At 37.7% G+C, this 23,685-nt stretch overlaps 1 protein-coding gene, 1 long non-coding RNA gene and 1 other non-coding gene across 12 annotated transcripts in view; 2 read left to right on the top strand and 1 right to left on the bottom strand.

Annotated features, from left to right (window-relative positions):
* LOC145668544 (cathepsin L-like peptidase) overlaps positions 1-23,685 on the bottom strand; it is a 236,802-nt gene that overhangs the window by 147,833 nt on the left and 65,284 nt on the right. Inside the window, exon 1 of one of the 3 annotated variants that reach the window (XM_081736530.1) lies at positions 8,943-9,059. The exons of the other annotated variants lie outside the window; for them this stretch is intronic. The gene's annotated coding sequence lies outside the window, so the exon portion shown is untranslated. Of the gene's footprint in view, positions 1-8,942; positions 9,060-23,685 lie in introns of those variants that run through there. 3 annotated transcript variants of the gene reach the window in all.
* The window catches only part of LOC145668545 (uncharacterized), a 66,838-nt gene continuing 50,981 nt past the window's right edge, over positions 7,829-23,685 (top strand). The window contains exons 1-5 of one of the 8 annotated variants that reach the window (XR_014128042.1): positions 9,087-9,271; positions 11,037-11,154; positions 14,715-14,758; positions 17,622-17,668; positions 22,999-23,074. This is a non-coding gene — a long non-coding RNA (uncharacterized LOC145668545). Of the gene's footprint in view, positions 7,974-9,086; positions 9,272-10,820; positions 11,155-14,714; positions 14,759-17,621; positions 17,669-22,998; positions 23,075-23,685 lie in introns of those variants that run through there. The other 7 variants (XR_014128040.1, XR_014128039.1, XR_014128041.1 and 4 more) reach the window with 7 other exon arrangements.
* On the top strand, positions 22,849-22,927 carry LOC145669340 (small nucleolar RNA SNORD34). The gene has a single exon (XR_014128199.1). It is a non-coding gene; the product is annotated as a small nucleolar RNA SNORD34 (small nucleolar RNA).

Genomic DNA, 23,685 nt, shown 5'->3' with positions numbered 1-23,685 from the left:
AAATGCTAAAACATATTTCTGTCTTGGGCTGGGCCTCACATTATAAATATGCGGGCTAAAAATTCCGGCCTGTGCAGACCTCTAGTTCAGAATATTGCTGCTCTACGACCTAAAGAAATATATTTAGTTATACAAATGGTAGTTATACAAATACATTAAGTATACAATTCAGTTATACATTTAGTGGTAGCCTATTTTTAACAAACAAACAAACAAACACACAAACAAACAAACATACATACATACAAACACGAACATGAAAACGAACACAAAACGATCTATAACATAGGGACAATAAGGTATGGTTGTCATGGACAATGCTGAGAAGGGGGGGGGGGAGTTAAGATATTTCTACAATATAGCGTGTGAATAGTAGTCCTAGTAGTGAGTATCTTGTATAAATAAGCGTGACGTTTTATTTAAAGAATTTTATAAATGAAAACAATAATGCAAATGTCGTTTTCTGGACATTGCAGGCACGTAGCCAGGATTTCGTGAAAGAAGGGGTCCGTGACATGAAATACTATGGTCATCATACCAGGGGCTTGACCATTCTAAACTATTTTACTGGAACATATATTGGTTCGTTAAACCTGGATTTCCTAACGACGGGAGGGGGGGGCGTAACATGAAATTCTAAATGCTCAGGGACTCGATCAATCTAAACTACTTTACAATCGACATATATTGGTTTGTTAGGACAATAAAATGAGGATATGTTGGTAAGTATTTTAATAAACTATGAAGAAATCTCGAGTAAAATAATAATAATAAAAAACGTATTGAAAAAGATTTTACATTATTTATGTCCTTCCTCTGTTCATTCAAATATAACAATTTTCCTTTCATTATGACCTCAACTATTATAAAAAGTACATATTCACTATTACCAAAAAAAAAAAAATACATATTCAATAATGTCTTGTAAAATATTTTACAATATCTGCGTTTCTTTCTCTGTCGAATCAAATGCTAATAGAACTTTTTTCCACATTTTATTATTATTATTATTATTATTATTATTATTATTATTCCGTCAACTCCTGTCTGCTCCAAATGACAGGTTAAAGGAGGAGTAGAAAATTGTTTTTGAAATAACATGTTTGATACTGCAATTATGCGATAACGAAAAATTATGATAAAAAACATCCAGCTCTTACACAATGGCACTATGCTTTCCGAAGTTTGAAATTTCTCTGCCTTGTAGCAGAAATTCAGAGAATTCCGTAACTTTTCTAGAAATTTCAAATTCCCTGACTCTTCCAGGAATCTCGCTTACCTCACCATGTATTGCAAGAAATACAAATCTCCTCGTAAGAAAGAGTAATCAAAAGCTTCCTGTAGTTTTTTTTTTATTTTTTATTTTAACGCTGATCCTTCTTTTTCTCATTTCATTTTGTTTCATCCTTCCTTATTTATTTAATTTCTGGTCTCGAAGGGGGGTCCGGACCCCCCGGACCCTCTCTTGGCTACGTGCCTGGACATTGTCAGGATGCTATTGTTGTTCAGAATATGCAAAATATGATCGCATTTTCGTATATTGTAACAGAAGCGGATTAATGATTTTCATGCCTCTTGAATCAGAATAGCATTGCTTTATTGTAATAAGTGGGCCATATATAACATTACAATAATAATCAAAGACAGTATCAGTGTCTCTGTCAGGAGTAGCTTTGTATATTTGGACAGACAGTCTCGTATTTTGTACAAGTTTTTAATATTGCCAGAGCTTTTGAACACTGAGTTCGAATGTGAATGAAGTGCTAAAAGTAACTTCACAGAGCCACATAGCCAGAACACAAGGAACACAATTTTGTCTTCGTAGTTCGCTTAACTATTCTAACTCAATTCTGGAGCACAGAACGAAACAGTAATGTAGCGTTCAATTCAACAAATACCACATAGACCTATACCATCTTAACGGTTCGATAACATACAGCAACGCAACACACAATAAATAAAAAAAAAATCCTTATATCTAGTGTATCGATTATTGTAAATTAAATAGCAAATATTGCGTCAACGCAATAGAATATCTGAACTTTACTTTCCGATAAATGGTATAGCAGATATAATAGACCTTTTGCACGTTTTGCGCTGCCATATGCTTCACAATTTTTGTGAATAATGGTAGGAATCAGTGTTTCTTACAGACATATTTTTGGGGGCACTGACCCCCGGAGCTCTGAGAGTGCCCCCCTGGAGGAGACCAAAATAATTCGTCGATAATATAATAATAAATAGAATAATACCAGCAGTGCCCCCGGAATACTAAGTGTGCTCCCCCGGGACAATTTTTCTGAAAGAACGAATGGTAGGAATGATGCTCATGTTTACTTTCAGAAAATTTAATTCTAATTTCTGCTTCTTTATTTCTCCAGCTTTATTATGAAGTCTGATCCCGTAAAGAGTTTGCCTCGCTACAACTCAAAATAGGCGTTTTAGTTTCTATAATCGGTACAGGACTTACGATTATTCGCTGCACTTTTTCCATTAGGTCCGGTCCACTAGTTTTTACGCTTACTGGTACAAAATATGGCCTTTAAAGGCATCATTCTGTACAAACCTCCTCAAAGCGTAACGCAGTTCTTACCGCAAACTAGAACACACATTTTTCGTTGCGTTACACATAGTACTACACAATGGATCCATGGGCGGACTGGCGAGGGCCGCAAGGCCGCAGTCGCGGCCTCAGCCCGTTGAAAAAAGAAATATTGAAAACTATAAATAAAGAAAGTAAAAACTAAAACAAAAGAAAGCTAAATAATTCAGTAGATCACTGATTATTTATTATGCTGCCAACACACTCTTCTCTTCCATCCTCCCATCAGTGAGTTAACTTTTTCAATAGGGCCCGTTTTTTATTGGACTTGTGACTAGGCTCTTGTTTCACTATGGTCTTTTGTTATTGGAAATTGTGTTTTAGTTTGTGCCTGGGGCCTTTCTTTCAATATATTGGGCAGTCATGGCCCTTCTTTCATTACACTGAACAATTGGGATCCTGGGGCCTTTTTCATTATGTTGGAGGTTTGGGTCATGGGCCCTTTTTCATGTTGGGCAGTCTTTCATTATATTGATCAGTTGGGACCCTCCTTTCATTACAGTGAGCAGTTGGGGCCCTAGGCCCGTTTTTAATTATGTTGGGCATTAGTGTCCTCTCATCGTTGAGACTGGTGCCTGGTTTGTAACTGGGCCCACATTTAACCACAGGTTAATTGGTCCTTTATGGATGTTAACAAGTCTTGTAGGTCTATATTTGAAAACTCAAAAATGGGAAAACAACGCATTTTTGAAAATGTATTTACTTTTGCCTAGTCCAAATATCAAGTTCGTTTAAAACAGAAAACATGCTTCGTATTTTTTGGAACTATCTCCTGGAGCTTATGCTACAATGCTGACATGGATTTTTTTGCCAGCATAAATACCATAATTGTATCCAGCTCTGGAATAAAAGTGTTCTATCACAATCATGTTTAGTAGGCGATGATGCCAATGAAGTACGAGATTGAAAATAATGGTGTAGGTAATTACTATAGTAGACTCTAAATAACGTGATTGCTAATCAGAAGACAATGTACGACGTTTTAGAGTACCACCTGCTCAGAATAGACGTAGCCCTGCAGTGGTTTCCTTAGTGGCCAAATTATTATTTTGTAACCAATTCGATTCGAGGTCTCTATTTGGGTGAACATTTATTTGTAACCACTCCGTGTAATCTGTTCGCTGTTCGTGGTCCTACCAATAAGTATCTTCCTGATACTTGAACTTACCTGGACAGGACGATGAAGGACCTCTCCAAGAAGAGGTTACAAACTGTTTCCAAATCGCTCGTCGGTCTCAATAATGAGATGAGCATTAGGCGCCGAGAGGTTCGGGTGTCTCGTCTCGAAAACCTCACGGACGATCAGGCGGTCATCCAGACCATAACGCACACAAATATCACTCATACAAACAACGAAAACACACTGGATTAAATAACACTATACTTATTTATTAGAACACTATTATATAAAAAAAATAGCGAAGAGGAATGAACACAACACTGAACACTGAATATGTATAATAATTTTCGTCACTAAAATCACACTTTGCCCTTTTAAGGCAATATAGCCCTTTATATATATATGATTATAATTCAGATATCACTACAAATGCTTCTCTCACACCATCGACGCACTTGGGGGATTAGCACTGGGGGAAAAGTTATTGGAACAATCCTACGAAGAATCCAGTTGCTGCGCCAACAACCCTGCAGCGTAAAGATGAGTCTTCAGCAAATTAAAAGAGAAAGTAGAGTGCTGATGTTGGAGGACGCGTATGTAACTGACATGTACGCACAAGGTCTGCGGACCTAGAACTTCACTAGTTGGGGCTAGCCGTAAGAAAACGTCCTTCACCGGCTAATAGCTTATGCCCCTTAATACAAAGTCATACTTGAAGCTCGACGCGACGTGCGTGGTTACGGCTTCTAAACCTGGAGTCAAACTCCCTGAGCACCAAAGCTCAAGGTATGGGCTGCAATGGTCGACTCAAGAGTATTGGCAGTTCATTCCAAAAATCATTCAGTTAACTCACCTGTAGGCACATACAAACAGAATACGGAAAATAATTTATGTTAATTTTAGTCAACTGCCTACAATGTACGAGACACTGCGATAACTCGGGCGTGAGAAAGAACAGATAACGAGCTGCAAACAACGCAATTGGTGCCACTTTGGTCACTTGAATACCTGTTCTGGTCTGGTCTTCTGTAATCTATTGCAATGTTTCATAAGGGAGTAAAGAAAACACAATTCAGTTCCCAATAACTATAGAATACATACTGTGCATATAATAAGTCAGGGAGAAACACTGAAATGGTTCGTCACTAACTGAAATGTTCTCACCAAAAGCAATGTTTTAAATATGTATAGGAGAAAACGATGAAAGACTTCTTTGTCCAATTGTGTGGGAAAGAAGCAATTCCCACCGAAGAAAGAACTTGTATGCATCGCAGAATAAAGTACAAATCGAAAATAAGAATCACTGTCTTTACGAAATATACAGAGTGTCCACAAAAAATCCTTTTATAACCTAGTGGCGGTTATAATTTTTGCGTCTACTGTATGAGGTTGATTCACGTTACGTCACATAGTAGATGCTATAAAGGAGTTAAAGCATTAATGGAGAAGGATAATCCTGAAGTCATTTACATCCACTGCATGGCTCATGCTCTTAATTTGGTTATGACAAATTCAACTTAGCAGAACCCTGAATTTTGGTGTGGTTCAAACCAGTGCTGTGTTCCTGTCTGAATCCTACAAAAGAATGGATGCTTGGAAGAAAATGATTGGTGCAAGCCACGAGGGACATGACAGACTATGAAAACTTCAAAGCGTTGGTGCAACACGATGCTGGAGCAAAAACAAGGCACTGAATGCGATAATCGACACTAACGAGTTTCCCTACGAAACAGGAAGCCAGAACAAGGACGACTGTTCATCATCATTAAGGTTTCTTACATTTTTATTATTCCTCAATGATGGTGTACAGGACAGGCCCTTTCATGCGAAACCAAAATTTCAAGCTGAGACTTTGCTGAATGAATGGACAGAATTCAACACTGTAATGATGTGCTCTGTGTATCAGGACTTGTTTACAGAAACGGAACCTGTTTCAAAATACATGCAGTCTCACGGATTGGACTATCTTACGGCCTGGAAACTTGTAGATAATTTGCAGCAGCAGCTTCAGAAGAAAATAGAGGCAAAAGAAGATGCCTGTTTAATGCTTTGCGAAAATACAAAAATATTTTGTGAGAAGATAAATAAACAGCTTGCGCAATCTAGTGTAAAGATAGAAATGGAAGAATTTCCACCCAGATGATCTCAAAGAAGAAGGAATTGCCAGGAGAGCTTGCCACAGATAAACTGAGGAAAAACTTAAATGTAAATGAATATGATTTATTCAGAATAAAAAAAATCAACGAAATTCTGAATAGAGCTGCTACATTTGTCAGTGATAGATTTCAGCAGCCAAAAGACTTACTGTCTGAACCTCAAATGCTGAATCCAAAGCACTTTACGGAAATAATAATAATAATAGTAATAATAATAATAATAATAATAATAATAATAATAATAATAATAATAATAATAATAATAATAATAATAATAATAATAATAATAACGGTGTACCTGCAGGAGCTTTCAGAGTTCATGCGAAAGAACTGCATATAAAACAGGAGGTAATATGCAAAGAGCACCAGCAGTTCTCTGTCGTGTATGACACTCTGTCACAAAACGTTCTGCTTTTTGATGATCTAGAAGAGAATGATGCCCATAAATCCGTAGAAGGGATGATTATGCATCTGAGCCCGCTATGCGAAATGGAACATCTTTGAACGATATTCACAACAAAAGTGATAATGACGCTGCGAACACCGCGTGTAAAAATTGTTTGTCATGTGCAGGGAAAATTTTGTTCCAATTTTTATATCAGTCTAGTTGTTTTAATAATTTCTTCATTGTATACAAATATGTGTTGTCTTTACCATGCACACAAGTGACATGTGAAAGGTGTTCCTCAAAGTTAAAATTAGTGAAAAAAATCTCAGAGCTAGTTTGTCTGACATTTTGGACACATTTTTATAACGAGTATAAAAAGAGACATGTTAAATTTAGTATCCTTGGACAAAGTTATTCAGGAACTCAGCAGTTCATCATTTGAACAGAAAAGAATCTTAACTTTTTAAAATTATTTGTTGTTTAGTGCTTCAGCAGTGTTTTTCATTTTCAATAAAACTGTCGTGTTCCACAGTGAAAAGCTATTATTAGTTGTTTCGTGTTTCAATTTTCAGTAAGCTGTCTTGTCCATTCCACGGTAAAAAGTTATTGGTTATTATTTGTTTAGTGTTTTAGCTACTATATGGCAATACAATAAGAATTGTAAAATATTCTCTCAAACATTTATGTTTTTGGAAATCCTGGACATATGCAGAATCGTTTTGATGACTGATTAAAACCGTACTACGAGGTTGACTAACGGATGGTTATCAAAAATTTTATTCAGAGACTTGATTAGGACGTAGTATTGGACGAAATTAATCACGTGAAACTAATTAATCTAGAGCAGAGTCTAATCTTTTACCCACGATTTAGCGTGCGGCACAACATTTCGTATTTCATAATTTATGTATTTTCATTTTTACAGGCTACGCATGCGCTCATCTACTTTTCCGTAGTTGCCACATTTATTTTTGTCACCGATGCATTGGGGTTCTATAAGTTAATAATACCCAAATTATCATTTTAGTTGTACTAAAAGTAGACTCTGAATACCAAAAAGTGCACTTTCCTTAGTAAAGAGTTAGTAAGCTTACTAACTAGTATGTGACTAACCTTTGATTAACGAATTATCTCTGTAGCCGTTTGATTAAAACTAGCTGAGACATCGAATTTCCAATGACCAATGATAAATCATTGCTTGCAAAAACTACCAAGTAACAACGAATTTACAACTGCATAACGCGATGGCTCATCGCAGATGTTCATTGTACACTATTTTAGAAATTGGTGTTAAAGTCTGAGGGCTCTCCTTGGTAATCGCGGCCTAGGCCCTAACATACCCAGTCCGCCTCTGAATGGAGCTCTTTACATAATATATTTTGGAAGATTAAATTCTACCAGGCACATCTGTGATGGTTTGTGTAAACTCTACGCAAACTTTGCGACTTGGTTTGCGATATTGTTTATTGCAGTTACAATAACTTTTCCAGTTTTTTGCGTTAATTTGCAGTACGCAAATATTACAAAGAGTGTGATGCAATGAATCCCCATGTTCAGTAGAAATTTTTTCCTGAACATGGGTTGATATGCACCTGGCAATAGTGCTTTTTCATGAAGGAATATATTTGTGACCTGGTAATTGTTCTTTCCGTTTCGTGTCGTCTCTTTTTGAGTTTGGTGTGCTGCTGTGGGGAAGACAAATGTGAGGTATGTTACTAATATTTTAATTATTTTGTCCAGATTTTTTAAACCGTGTTTTAACAAAATCTGTGGACACTGTAATTGTATTATAAATGTGGCGTGGGTTTGTAGGCAATATTAGTAATAAGATGAAATTGGATTTACAAGAAGAGGGAACCGGTGTTCAGGTGCGATGGCGTGGATACATTGCTGGTTGATAAAGATGTTATTTTGAAAACATTGTCTTTAGTAATATCCAATTGATATGATTGTTCCTTGGCTACTTTAAGGCAGAGGTGGAGCAGATTTGTAGAATTTATAGAACAAATTTGAAATATTTTAATTGATTTGTGTGTAAATCTACATGCATTGTGTTCTTAGATGGTGTCGAACAGTTGTTCACATTAATATTCCGCCAGTGCGTACATAGCGCTTATTGACTTCAATTTCACAAATAAACTAAAAAAAAAAAAGGCATTTATTCCGAAGTTGGGCGTCCGCTTTCGCCAAGTTTTTTCGCTGTTATCACTTTTGCACACTTTCTGCAATTTGTTAACTAGGTTCATTAATCCGTGCTCTTCACAAACTTTTAGATCTCGTTCGTTATCAACGTATTGCTTCACAAATGTTAAAACTGTTACTTCATTGCCCTTGTACATTCGCCATGTTGATAACATATATGCTCGTTTCTTTCCCACAATGCAACTGCTTTGTTACCTTGCGCCAAATAGTTCCCTCCGCTCGCCGTATAGTCCCATGTTTACAACCGCTTATATATAACAAATAAACAGATTTTTCGAGACACTTATATATTATCAAGCACACAAACGATCAAATTATCCATATCTTTCCTGTAAATTTTAAAAACTTTACTGGAAACGGACGCCCAACTTTGGAATTTAACCCAAAAAAAAAAATCATTTCTATGGTAAACAAGAACCGATATTACGTAGCTAAATAATAAACTGAAAATTCCCATTGTGAAAGAAAATTTACCTGAAATGAAGCTCGTTACATTTGCTGCCAGTTGGGACCTCAAACTAATATTCGGTTTCTCTCAATCAATGTTTGGTAGGGTGTCCTTTCCGGCTAAGCATACGGCTCAGACACCTTGGTATGTATCTTTGTCAGTAAGTTTCCCCCCACCCTTGCCATACGTCGTCGTAATGCTACTTGGGTAGTGATTGGTGTGCGTCGAAAGTATATCCAGTATTCCCCACGTGTTCGATTGGGTTTAAGTCTGGTCATCGGGAGGGATTGGAAACACATTTACACAGAAGCCACAAACGTACTGCCGCTGCTATGTGCTTGGAACTATTGTCTTGGTAAAACTTACACGTGTCTTTAATCAGCTAGCCGACATACACCCCCATACCACATGCTCCCCACCATGTTCCACAGTCGACATCGGATTTTTACTTTCTAACTGTTCATTATTTTTACTCCCTACATACTGGTGTCCAGCTGAACAACGTCCACGAATAAGGCGTTCTCCCGACTGTTCTTGTGCGCAATTAAATCGTTTTCTTCTATTGATTTTACGAACGGTTTCTTTCTTGGTACTCTTTCATGAAACCCCTAATCCCTCAACACTGCGGACTTTCTGCGCTAACATTCTTGCCCAACTCGGAGTTAGGGATGCCGCAATACTCACTGCAATTAACCTGGGATTGCTCCTAATTTTTCGAAGTATAGCACGTTCGTGACTTGCGTATTTCCTGGGCTGTCCAATTTGTGGTATAGATTCCATACCTTCTGACAGTGCCTCCAATGGTGCTCTTGGGGATGCGTAATATTTCAGCGTATTTACGCCTTTTCGAATGATAGATTACCAATTGTCGCTGCTCGAAACTTTTATTTTAACCTTTTCTACCCATATTCGCCACAGTCCATGTAACTTGTTGCAGCTTATGCAGCTCTACACATCATTTCTCTTATGCTGCTATCAACAGTATTTCTTGTCAGAATGCCTTGCCCTCTAGCTAATACTGAAACTAAATACCGTTGATGTTATCGGAACCGAATTTTAAAGTGAGGTATTTTTGGTTCATTTTCTGTTTCACATCTTGTTACCAAACATTGATTAGCATTTTGTCACATTTTCTTTTAGCGTTCAATATGTATCCACGTATCTTTTGCCTTACAAGTTACGTTTACATGACAGTTTATTATCCAAATCCAATTTGTGTTTGGCAGTTCCTATACTACGGCTGCTGTATCTCTGGCTCTTGACAGCTATGCGAAAAAGAAAGCGAGGGTTGATACTACATTAACACCCCCCCATAAGGTCCAATGAGTGGCCGAGCTCTCACCGCGCTGGCATGGAAACCAGACGTTGTTGCCGGTCCGTATTCTTCCTTTTGTTTGTGCATAGTTCGGTGAAAAGTGCTTTGAGATCGTGTTTGGTTATTGCAACTTTTTTCTTTTCTTTGTATGTGTTGGGTGTGCTGTTAAGGAGTGTTATTTGGTGACAATGGCTAGTTCTTCAGAACCGAAGCCAAACAAAATAGTGTATAAAGGACAAATTGGCAACATTGTTTTGACCACGTGCAGAACTGTCAGAGCCAGAGACATAGCGGCCGTTGTATAATAAAAACAGATTATTATTGTGAGCGACTGTGTGTACAAATGCATTAAAGGTAGTTGAAGCCGTTATGGACAAATTTTCCCATAAGGTAGCTAGTTAAGTATCTGAAGTCAATGTGGTAACTCTTGACGAGCAGCTATAGAAGTGTTCGGGAGTTAGGAGATACATATAATACTTAGGAACAGAATTGTATGCAAGCAATTAAACATACCAGTATCGGGATATTACATGTAAGGTCTTCAGTAACGAACAAATATATGATTAAGCACATCACGTAAATAATTTTGTCATACGATGTTTTGCGCTATCCTAGTTTGTGTATACCCACCTTCGCACCCCGTCGCAAACACCCAAGCCCTCCTGCTGCGCTCCAGCCCAGACTGTTAGGTAGAGCATTCGTGCTTTTTTAGTTGCCAAGTTGGTTAGTGTCTTTTGCGCAATAGTTCTTAATCATGTGCGTACACTGAAGTCTTCCTAAAGTTAATCTGTACAGAGAAATGCAGGTTCACATCCGAAGAATGGTTGTTGTTAGATACGAAGTCGATTTAACAAAAAGTATATGTGCAATGAATTTAGGTCTAGATTTGTGCAATATATTCCGTCGAAAAGGTAATTTCTCACGTAAGTACTGAGTTCTTGACTAAGAAGTTCATAGTAGTTTATAACGCTTAAACAACTATGTTTTTACTCCATGATACACATTTTTATTTACCAATTATATAATCATTCATTTTCATCTCTCTCCCATGTTGATTCATATGGAATACTTATAGGCCGTTACAGGCTTTTTTTTTTTTTTTTTTTCTATTGCCGTAGGTCCTAATCTGATCTGGTTTGCTGCTGAACGGGTAGCTCGTCTCCACAGGGCTAGACCTGTCAGGTTTCAAGTTTGTTTCATGTGTGTTAAACGGATTGACTCGAGCAGATAGTTCTACCAAATAGAGAATTTATAGATACCGTAAAATATGATGTGAAGTATTTTTCGTAAAGGAATGAGTGTGAATATAAGTAATTATTGTCAGTGCACAGCATATTGAAATGCATTTTGAGTGATATTGGAAGTATTTTATTTGTGTGTGCTCTTCCACTATCCAACTTTATGCGTATACCGCTCGTTGCTCATGCACCTGCACCCTATTGTCGCGCCCACTTGACGCTTACGATCGAGTCCCCCTGCTGCGCTCCTGCCCTGATTCAGATAGCATTCGTACTTTTTAGTGGCAACCTAGCACAAGTTGGTTTGTGTTTTATGCACTAGTTTTTATGCCATATGTCCACACAGTACTGGGCCCTCCTGAAGTCAATCTGTAAGTAGTACTGGTTCTCCTTATTTTGTGCAAGCTCTGCTACCAGAAATGTAACTCTCCTAAAGATATTTAAAAAGTGGAAAATTTTGCTAGAACTGTCTGCTCGTGTAGTGCTTTTTAAACTGGATTATTATTGATACAGCTGTCTACAAGGTGTGCAGCAAATTTCTCAGTATTACATATGTGTAAGATTGGTTCATTTATACTGCAGGGTTTGCCCAAGTGGGCCCAGTCCGAAAAAAAAGCCATGCTTTTTTCGGGTTGGACCCACCTGTTTTTGAGCTTTTCGTTATTAGTACAACTAAGGTGATCACATTCGAAGTCGTTATCAGATTTGAGACTTTCTTTGGCGAATTAGGTGTTTTCACTTTAACGTATACATTCAACGAAAGACCTTTATAAAGTTTTAAATGCACTGAATGGATTAAAATAATAATAATAAAAAAAAGCCGTACCTTAGGTTGAGATGATTATAGGACAAATTAATGTATGGATTGTGCTTATAGCCTATTTGAAGTAAAATATGCAATTTTATATTTTAGAAAATACTTTCCGTGAATAGTGGGCTCGGCGACGCCAAAGGGCGTTATCCCTCATACGTCTTATGGGTTTGGGCCATAGGTGCTGGTACTACTAGTAAATATGTAATGTATTGAAAAACTAGTAGTATTATTTTTTATTACCTTTGATGGTAACATAAGTATTCTTCAGTACAGTTTAGTTTTCCAACAATAATTTAGTTCAGTTATTTGTTGCTACTTTTCAAATAAGCATTCTGTAGAATCAACAGCAGCAGTAGCATAAAAAATCTTGTCAAATTTAAGAAGCTTAATGCTCGGAGTTTTGAAGAATACGTAAAGCTTACTATTTCAAGTGCTGAATTCAAACTTACGTATGCCGCGGTGGCTCAGTGGTAGAGCGTTCACTTCTGGTGCTTGGGGTCCCGAGTTCAATCCCAGCCCCCGCCAAGTGAACTTTGTGATGGACAAGAACCGTGCTCGCGGGTTTCCTCCGGGTTTCCCATTTCCTCCTACTTTCTTCATTCCACCATTTCATTTATTACTCATCAGTCTCCTTTAGCCTAACCGCATAACCGTGGGGCGTAAAACTCAGATTTCATTTCATCTTTTTCAAACTTTCATACAAGTGGAAGTTTTGATCTACAGTAAAGAAAGCTTGCATTTTCGAATAATAATAATAAAATCGACGCGAAAGAGGTGCTCGGGAAGATCCCGCAATTGAACGCACGAAGCATCGGAACTGAATACTTCAACAATAAAAATATTTGAATAAAGTTGAAATGAAATCTTTCAGTTTTACATCCCACGTTTATGCCGATTAGGCTAAAGGAGGTGGTGATTATGAGAAAGAATGAAATGGGGAATGAAGAAAGTGGGATGAAACGGGAGAACCCGAGAAAACCGACGAGCACAATGTTTGCCCACCACACAACACGAGCTTGGATCGAACTACGGACCTCAAGGACCGGAGGTGAACGTTCTACCACTGAGTCACTACTTATTTTATGCTGTATGATGTTTAGTTTCATTTATGACATTGAAACATTTACTTTATGAAATATGAAGTATACAGTGTGTTTCAAAACAACACCGACAACGTTTGGGAAGTGATTCTTGACACCAAGATAAGACAAAAAAGTATAGACCAACCTTGGTGCACAAAAATTCTTCCTTTCGGAGTTACAGGCTGCCGAAAGTATGAAAAGATGAACTTCAAAGGTCTATAGCGCCAAAACTATGGGAAGACTTCACTTAGGAACTAATATGTGCACTATCCAAAATTACATGTTTCAGAATCCTGCGGTACTCATGCAACATTGGAGTTTTGCTACTGGCATATATATTTTGAAGTACTCACCAAAAAATTGTTGCGGAAGTGCCGCAGGATTCTGAAACACATATTTTTGGATAGCGCACATACTAATTCGTAAGTAAAGTCTTGACCGACTTTGGTAGGCTCTATAGTTGAGCTGTGGGCCTTCTAAAGTTCATTTTTCCATGTTTTCGGCAGCTTATAACTCCCAAAGGAAGCATTTGTGCATCTAGGTTGATCTATACTTTTTCTTATCTTGGTGTCAGTAATCGCCTCCCAAACGTTGCCGGTGTTGTTTTGAAACACCCTACATATTTGTTGTGGGTTAAGTTCCAAAGTTGGGCGTCCGTTTCCAGCAAAATTTTTAAAATTTACAGGATAGATATGGATAATTTGATCGTTTGTGTGCTTGATAATATATAAGGGTCTCGAAAAATCTGTTATATATAAGCGGTTATAAACATGGGACTATACCGCGAGCGGAGGGAACTATTTGGCGCAAGCTAACTAAACAGTTGCATTGTGGGAAAGTAACGAGCATTTATGTTATCAACATGGCGAATATACAAGGGGAATGAAGTAACAGTTTGAATATTTGTGAAGCAATACGTTGAAAGCGAGCAAAATCTTTTAAAAGTTTGTGAAGAGCACGGATTAATGAACCTAATAACAAATCGCAGAAAATATGAAAACGAAATGACAGCGAAAAAACGTGGCGAAAGCGGACGCCCAACTTTGGAATAAATGCCTTTGTTGTTTTAAATTAATTGTCTCTGGGAGAACCGTCTTGCATAAAGTACTCAGGAGATTCCTGATATAATTTACTCTCGTAAATACTGAATAACCACCTACTTCCGACCCTGAAAATGCATCTTGGAACGTGGAATGCTCTGTAATTTGTTGTCTGGTGATGAATATTTTGACAAGCATATGGCTGAGTTTAAATGCTGAATCTTAATCTGCTGAAGAATTTGTGTTCATTTTTGTCAGTGGTAGTGCCCAGTACATAAGGTATTTATTGTATATTTTCTTTCTTTCCAGATTTTGATTTTGTTAATATGAAGATACTTGGGCCATGGTGGCAGGTATGTTGAAATTAATTTGGTGTTAACCCTTTTAAATTGTTATATTTTTATACGGTAAGGTAGTATCTTATATTATTCGATTAAGAAGGTACTAATAAAGCTTCTGGTTTTTTAAAACCTGGAGACATTTTAGAACGTGATACGTACGGTTTCACGCCTTTTTTGCGTCGAGTTGAGTTGATTTTAGTTTAGCGTCCCTTTCAGCAGCGAAGCTATATGAGACGTGAACCTACTGATTAACGTGGAATCCCAACCACATGGGCTCCCGCCGGGAATCGAACCCGGGTCTCCCACGCCTTTTTGCGTCGAGACATAGGGGATGATAACATACAGTATGTTACATTCTTATCCGTACACACCTGAATTTAAAAGAAATCCACTATGTATGAAATATACTGATAGTAAAATTGACAGCAGATTGCTGGAGGGGTGAGGTAGGACCAAAATAGACATACCCAGTGCAGAAAGGCGTCAAAAGAAGTACACCATAAAAAGACAGAAGAGAAAACGTGGGAACTTCCGAATTTACGCCACATTGTTATTCGTACACTTGTGCACAAATACGGCTCTATCATGGTCGAATACCTCGAAAGAGGCCATAAGTCGTGAGTTACGACTCAGTTTGCAAGAGAATATGTTAACAAGAGCCACGAATGTTGGAACAATGTCTAATGCTCAGATGAGACTAAAATTAATCTCTTTGGGTCTGATGGGGTCCGTAGAGTGTGGCGGAAACCCAATTCGGACAACAAGGTTGTGAATACCATAACCACCGTAACGTGGAGGTGGTTCTATTATGCTTTGGGGGTGCATGTCAGCAAAAAGGGGTTGGTAAAATTCAATTTATTGATGGTACAATGGACAGTTATGTACCTCGATATTCTTCAGAACAATGTTAGGCAAAGTGCAGAAAAATTGGGCATGCTACCAACTTATATGTTCCAACATGATCACTGTCCCAAACATACGGCATGTATAAATAGGGACTGGTTAATTTGGAATGTACCCAAACAATTGCTTTCCCCTCCCCAATCAGCAGATCTTATCTCTATTGAACATTTATGGGCTTACCTGAAACCTAGGATTCACTTTAAAAACGTTTCATCGAAAGATGATTTAAAACGAGTGATGATAGAGGAATCGGGTAAGATCAGTTCTGCCACATATACTACTATTGTCAATCCTATGCAGCGGCGATGTATTTCAGTTATTAAAGCCAAAGGCTACACTACAAAGTATTAGTTATTTTGTTCTCTCATAAAATTGTTTCTTACATGCAGTGTTTATCTAACTGCACGAATATCAATGTGGCGAAATATTGCATCTTACTTTAGTTACGCACTTATTATGTTGATTCGTACATTTTCTTTGTATCTGTAATAATAAGCAAGTGTTTCAGAAGTATGTATATTCAAGCAGAAATACTTTTCACTGATTTGTTTATGCGTACCGCTCTATTTTCTTTACGATCACCATGTATACGAATACGAATGTGACATACTGCATCTTAGATAATTTTTTGGCGGGCTTACTTTTGGACCTAGAAGATTGAAATTTTGCGCACACACTCAGTGCACCACTTAGTATTTGCGCGAATGGAGAAGGGAGGTACAGAAGGGCAGAAAAGAGAAAGATGATAATTTTCAACAAAAAAAAAAAAACTTTTTTCGCGATTTTCTTGCCTCATACATGGAGACATGTGAATAGTGCCGTTTGAAAGGCTTTTCTATTCTGAAAATGAGGTACGAACCATAATACTAGGATAAGTAGGATGTTTAAGGAGAGGTTTTTTTTTTTTTCCTGTTTGTGAAGGCATCTGGGATATTCTTAGCACATTGGTAAACATTTTTTTCCCCACCCTTTTCAAAATAGGAGCTTGAAATTTTGTACTCACATTCAGTACTATATAGTCGAGACGTTCTATTGGTCCCTAACCGGCTTCTTTTGTACTCAAGCAGAAAATTTACCCTAACCGCCCTCATAAATAACACTCCAAATAAGCCATAAACGGCACGTGTTCGGTGTCGAAGTAATACGTTGTTGCCATTGTTAAACTTTTATTATCAATGGATACATTATATAATAATAATAAAACACAACATTCATTAAAGGAATTCAGTATAATAGTATGGACAGGCGCGGTCAAGGACGGATTTCTGGGAGTGGCAAAGAAAGATTGTATTTTTTTTCTCATCGGGCTTTTGCGACACTACTTTGCGGGGGGGGGGGGGAGAAGGACAGGGGCGAACCACTTATGTTTGGTTCGTACAAGCGTTATGGAAGTTACATATTAACAATATGCTATATTTAAGAGTAATGTAAGCACATATCATGAAACTAATGATTGATTTCTTTTTTCTCTTCATTACAACGAATTCAAATTAAATTAAATATTTCAGTTTAACGTCCCAGAATTATGCCCTTCAAGCTAAAGGAGACGGAAGGAGGAGAATGCAATGAAAACAAAAGTAACGAAAAAACTAGATAAATCTTTCTGCGAAAATTACTGAAGAATCAGTAAGCAAGAGGGTGAAGATTGAAACATCGCTTCCTTCTTCAGCAGGTCAACTGGCAGGCCACCCTCAACTGGAAGGACATGTTGAATTATCCCTCCCATGTAACAAAGAAACACGCGGTTTCCTTCAGTTGTGTTCCGCTTCCTTTGTAGCCGCCTGGGGACGGTTCGAGCGATTTTACTATACCCCTTAGTATTTTCAATTGATTTTGATATTTGTGTTAATACAAGGGGTTCCAGAGAGGTCCAAACCTAGAAAAAGGGATTTTTCAAAATTTTTATGAAAGATATGTGTAATTATTTTAGAACTCCCTGTAACGTCTTTTTATGATGCTTTTCTTGTTTCAGAAGCATTATCAAAAAGACTTCACGGCCTGTTATGAGTGGCTCGTAGGGTACGTATTGTCTATGACGTTATCTATTTCTCATAAGAAATAAAGACAAAGGCTTCTTGTTTTCGCTAACAATCTCTTTTGGAAAAGATTTTATATTTTGAAGGTAGCATACATGTCGTACACGTAACCAACAGTGAAAGGTTCTTGGCGTCAGTCACTCTCCTTCTCATCCCCCTTTACTGTCTCCTAGACTTCTTTGTTGTTAGTGTTAAGTTAAAATGCCAGGCGAGTTAAAATTCTCCGTTTCACGTGCAAGTGGAAACAAGAACACATACTTTATTTCTTTCGTTCACAACAGTCGTAAAGTGTTGACACTATACCAGACAAGGGATTGGCAGAACCGGTTTTTATAAAAACGGGAAACCGGTTTCTAGAAAAAACATTTTTCTCCAAGACTGGTTCAGGTTTGGAAAATGCACAACTTTCTGTGGAAACTGGGTCGGTTTCCGAGAACAACGGAGCACAATTCTTTCCAGAAATAGAACCAGTTCTGGAAAAACTGAAACTGGTTTTGTCCGCCACTAAGCCGGACCACCCCAGTCTTACGATATTTCTTCGTTCTTGCTATTCAAATCAGGTAGAGAGTTCGTTCGTGAGGTGTTTGTGCTTGCTCTGAGTAATTTTTTTTTTTTTTTCAGCGTGTGTAGGACGATTTTTTTTCTCCGGCACAATTCTGTACAGCGTTGGCAGAGTTCGAGTTACTAGTAGGTGAAATGTGGATCATTAGTTTGAGTTCCAGTTAGGTTCTTTGCGAAACTTGACATGGCTGTTTCCGAATCTCAAATTTTCACTGCTCTGGAGGGCTTTGACACCGAGCGAGAGGAAAATAATTTTGATTTCTGAAGATGAGAGGAGTATAGCAGAGGAAATAGAGGAAAATGAAGATTGTGTTGATGAGATGCGGGGGTGGGAGCGGCAAATGAAAAAGGGATCAGATGGTGGAAGTGCATCTGTCCGAAGGAGGAAACTGTGATGAATCTTCTGGCGATTCTCTTGCTCATTCTTCAACCAGTACAGGTACGCGGCCTAGGCAGCAAACATCTTGAATGAAGGTTGATCAGGAGTCGGCAGAATATTCAGCACCCCCAGGTTCCAGCTTTTACTGGAACTCCTGGGATGAAGAACAGCTCTCAATCGGCCAGATGTGCGACCGATTGAATTGTTCTTTTTCTTTACCAAGGAAATTCTCAATCTGGTGGTTGAACAAACTAACTTGTACACCCTGTTCACAAAAAGCTGGAAACTCGTTCTGAAACTGAGTCCGAAAAAGTGGGCCTAGATCCGTCACAATTCCCGCAGATCTATACACAGGGAATTGCATTTTCCCTCCGTTCTTTATATAGACACTAGCTGCAAACCGTACTGTCATCCGAGCGATGTGAAGATGTAAAAACAAAAGTTCATAAAGTTGATTGACTAGCATTTGCTGAGGCAAATATTGGTCGTAACTGGGATCACGTGATCTTCACAGACGAAAAGATACTCTTCAGCAAATGATTGTCCTCGACTCGTGTATAGACCCACAGGAAAACGTTACGATGCACAGAACGCATCGAATGGGGCCTGTTACTATTCACTGCTGGGGATGGCTGTGTAAGTATACAGTTGGTGAATTACACAGTATAAAAGGCCGATTGAACAGCCAGAAGTATCTGGATATTGTGCAGTATGGATTATTCCCCGCTGCGAGAAATTTATTTGAAGACTGCATTGTAGAAGTTCAACAAGATCATAGCTCAATACATGATTTCCATCTTGTTCAAGCCTGGTTTCAAGAGGAACCCAATGTTAAGCTAGTCGACTGGGTTCCAAGCGGATCTGACTTGAACCCAATGGAAAATCTATGGGCGGAAGTTACAAAAACTCTACACGAAAATTGGCCTGAACCCCCACCAAGGACAGCTGACGCACTTTGGGAGCTAGTTTCTGACACGTGGGAAGAAATAGCACAGGGACATCAACATGTCGCTAGCTTGGTTAACTCATTACCAAGAAGATGTGTCATCGAAGCTAACGGCGATCATGCGAGATATTAATACCTGAATAAAGATTTGTCTTCATACCCAGGTGACCTTCGAGCTCTTTCAAGAGCTAAGTTTTTTCCATTTTTCCTTTAACATTGCTTTCCTTGGGACGTTCGTAGTTCGTTGGAATGTGCAATATATATTTATTTCTGCTCCTTTGTTTACCCTGCAGATAGTCCAGTAGTTAGCACGTGTACCTTTGGTGTACGGGGTACAGGGTTCTATCCCCGCTGGGAGAGGCTTGTGTTTTTACTTGTCTGTGATAATCCTGTGTCCGTGCCCCTGTTGTGAAAGAGGTATTGCTAAACCTATAAAAACGAGTAAAACAATTTTAAAAAATCAGTTACTGAGTAACGTTCGGTAAGTCAATTTTTGTTTTAATATCTAATGCCTAACGCGTTCGTTGTTGGGTCTTATAGTCGCGGGTTCAATTCCCGTTAAGGGTCAATTCAACTTATTTGAACTAGGATTTATTTGCATGAATCACCCGTCTTCTTTAGCCTAAAGGACTTAAATGTTGAGAAAAGTATATGGTAAAAATGAAATAAATAATAAGACAGTAATAATGCTATTAATCTGTATCTATCTACATAGGATATAAATGAAAAAGACGACGTATTTCTAATCAAATATGGCTTAATCGTTTGAAATGATTTTTATTAACACTTTCACCTACCTCTGACTCATGGGCACCCGAAGGGGGCAGGGCTCTGACTCACGAAATGTATACAAACAGAAATACCAAACATAATATTGGAAAATAACAGGAAAGTAACCCCTCTTAGAACATTTTACGGTGCCATGCGCGGACTGGTGTGTTGTCACGCCATTTTTATTAAAATGCGTATCCTAACAGAGGAGAGAAGTTAAAATTTGTGCCAAAAATAAAATATCTCACTTTTGTAAGATGAAACTTGACCCCATGCCGTTAACGTGGCCAATATCTAGTTGCGCACTTGCCGGTAAATGTCGATCCTCGATATAGCGACGTATCGAAAGATTGCCGCTAGTGTGTCCCTGGCGGCAGGGTTTCGTCTAGTCGAAACAGACATCTAGAGTAGGAGTGTTGCAGTTACCACCACGTAGCGGCGCTGACTTCTTTTCGGTCCGTCTTTCGATTCGTCGTGGAGAATCGGCGAAGGGACCGAAACGACTTATCGCCAGTCATGTGCATGCGTTTATTATTATATATTTGTTTTTCTGACGAATGTTCCTAAAGTGAGCTCCGGGGTCGAGAGTATAGTAGATTACAATTATCGTTAGAAGAAATTGAATATTCGTATCCAAAATTGATTTTATCTAGGTAGGATGGATAGGGATGCGCACGACATGATTTGAGGCAGTCTCATCTCGACAATATGCTGTAAAAATTCTCGACTCGAATTTTGTCAGGAAAATTCTGTTTCGACTCGACTCGCGCATCCCTAAGGATTGGACAGTTTGAAGAGCCCAGTATTCCAAAGTTGGCGGAGTAACCAATTACACCATTACGCAACATCTATTTCAGATACAACCATTATTATACACTTCATTTTCACAAGCTGCTGCTTATAATAACTATATCGATTTTCTACTTAAATTCAATTATAGATGATTGTTGCTTATGTAACAGCTAATATTCATGCTATACAGTATAAAACAAGTACACATTCAGTGTAAATAAATAAAAATGTAAGATATTACAGATTACTGGCATTGCGATTTAATTCGATTTTAAGCAGTACATATTTTCTAATTTGTTCAAATTGCTTTATAAGAATCCAGATTGAGGTACCCTGAGTTTTTGTAATGAAAAAAAAATACAAGCATATATATATATATATATATATATATATATATATATATATATATAGGGACTTCCGAGCTTGATCCCACCCCCCGAAATTTTATGTTTATTCAAATAAAATATTGTAAAGTGAATAAAATATCTTGTAGAATGCCCACTTTGGCTCACTCATACATAAATAAAAAAAAAAAAATTTTCATTTCACTAAGTGCCTCTCGTGGGGTCTGTATGACCCCCCCGCCACACACACACAAAGTACGGCATTTCGATGTATTTTATCAATAGTAAACATTGAAACTAAACGATATTTCGAATTTTTCTTTGACTGCAATTACATAACTACGAAAAAATCACAAAACAAACATTTATGAACTTATTTTAAAAAATAAGTTGCTTTTGTAGTATAATCTTTTTGAGTAATGAATGGGGAATTTAGGTCTGAATATAATAGGAATAATATACGGGAGTGAAACGTGATAACCCACAAATGTGTTCATAAGATTTTACAAACACTTACACTTTTACGAACATTTTTTTGGTTTAAAGCAGCCAACCCTGCTAAACTTAATAAAATTACAGGAAAATTCCCGCCCTTACTTTTCCGCATAGAAGTTTGAAATTTTGGACAGTCATTGCGTGCTACTCTTAGTATTTTTCAGCTGATCTTGAGATCTGTGTGTAGACAGGGGGGACAAGGCCCCAGATTTTTTTTTTTTTTTTAACCAGAATTCTTATTTCCCTCCTTGGGAATTATAATAGGCTCATGTGAGTAGTACCGTTTGAGAGGATATGAGATAGGAAGGGAGCGAGGTACGAAACGACCCTAGGATAAATAGGGGCTGTCTCAGGGAATTTTTACCTGAGATACCTTTATATGCGGGAATCGGGTATTGTGAATATTCTTAGCACATTTGTGAGTATTTTTTCCGGGCTTACTTTCCAGGATAGAAGCCTGAAATTTTGTACACATTCAGTATACAGCTTACTATTTTTCAGTTGATTTTTGAGATGAGTGCCTAAACACTGGCGGTACACAGGGGACCAAAGTTAAAGAAAGGGATTTTTATCCAAAATATATTTAAATAACCTTGGCTCCTTAATAAAACAGGCATTCGGGCATACAATTTGGTTTCGTTTCGTATGTTAGGTTTAACATCCGAATCACTACTTGGTTTACATTTGAAAGGAGGATTGTGGTTTGACTTAAAATTGAACATGGGACGCCTTGATTAAAAGGTGAAAAGGAGATAATACTAATGTAGATAGTTTATGTGGAAACGCCACCATGAAGTTCACATGATTTAAAGCATTTTTCGTTCTTATTGGTTTAAACCAGCCAACCCTGGTATTATTGAATAATTTATTTGATCATTTATCTATGATGTTAACTACACCTTACCTACATTATTTGAGAGATAATGAAAAGATAATGCACTTTCTGAGATGGTTACAATTTGTTTCAGCTTGTTTACGTATTACGTTACCTTGCCAACGTATGTAATTATTATATTTATTTTCAGTGTAATAGAAGCAGATGAGTGGTTTTAAGCTGCAAGAGGGTGGTTGAGTGGCTGAAGCTCAATAGAATTCGTGAAGGTAATTGTTTTTCTTGAATCCTATTTTAACATGTCCTTGAGGGAAAGTTTAATTTCAATTTTAACCTATATAGAATTAACGGTACACGAAAATTGTATTATTGGTTTAATACCATAGTCGTGTATCACGAATTACGTCATTTAGTGTACTTTAAAATATTCTTCCTAGTTTTGGATTTATTTATTTTCATTTTGACATTTGAAGTGAGTTCTGAAACGTTGTTATAGTTGAGTTTATTATTATTTATTATTGGCAACTTCAAACTTAGAAACTTAGCGTTTTCCACTAATGATGTGTAACAGACGGGCGTGTGTGCTGTAATTGTACGCATTAGCTTCTGCTTTCGCTTGTGCAGTGGAATATCATGTTAGTGACTCATGTGGAAAATGGGAAATTCATTTCGACACACTTTTTTATCCATCTATTTCATGAAAGTTTCCTATCCTGCCTCACCTGAAAATAGCTTATGAGGAAAATAAGGGATTTTGTAATACGGTTACTTGTAATAGAGCTTCTATTTTCATCGTAATGTATTTTTATTCGCGAAGAATTTTATTTCAGAAGTAGTTTTGAGGTAACGAAAAATAGCTAATCAAGTTGTGCTTCAGCGT

Source organism: Thermobia domestica, chromosome 13 (genome assembly GCF_964235325.1).
Source record: "Thermobia domestica chromosome 13, izTheDome1.hap1.1, whole genome shotgun sequence".
Classification (NCBI taxonomy): Eukaryota; Metazoa; Arthropoda; class Insecta; order Zygentoma; family Lepismatidae; genus Thermobia; species Thermobia domestica.
The sequence above is the reverse complement of the archived record's forward strand: the minus strand, read 5'-3'. Positions and strand labels throughout refer to the sequence as shown.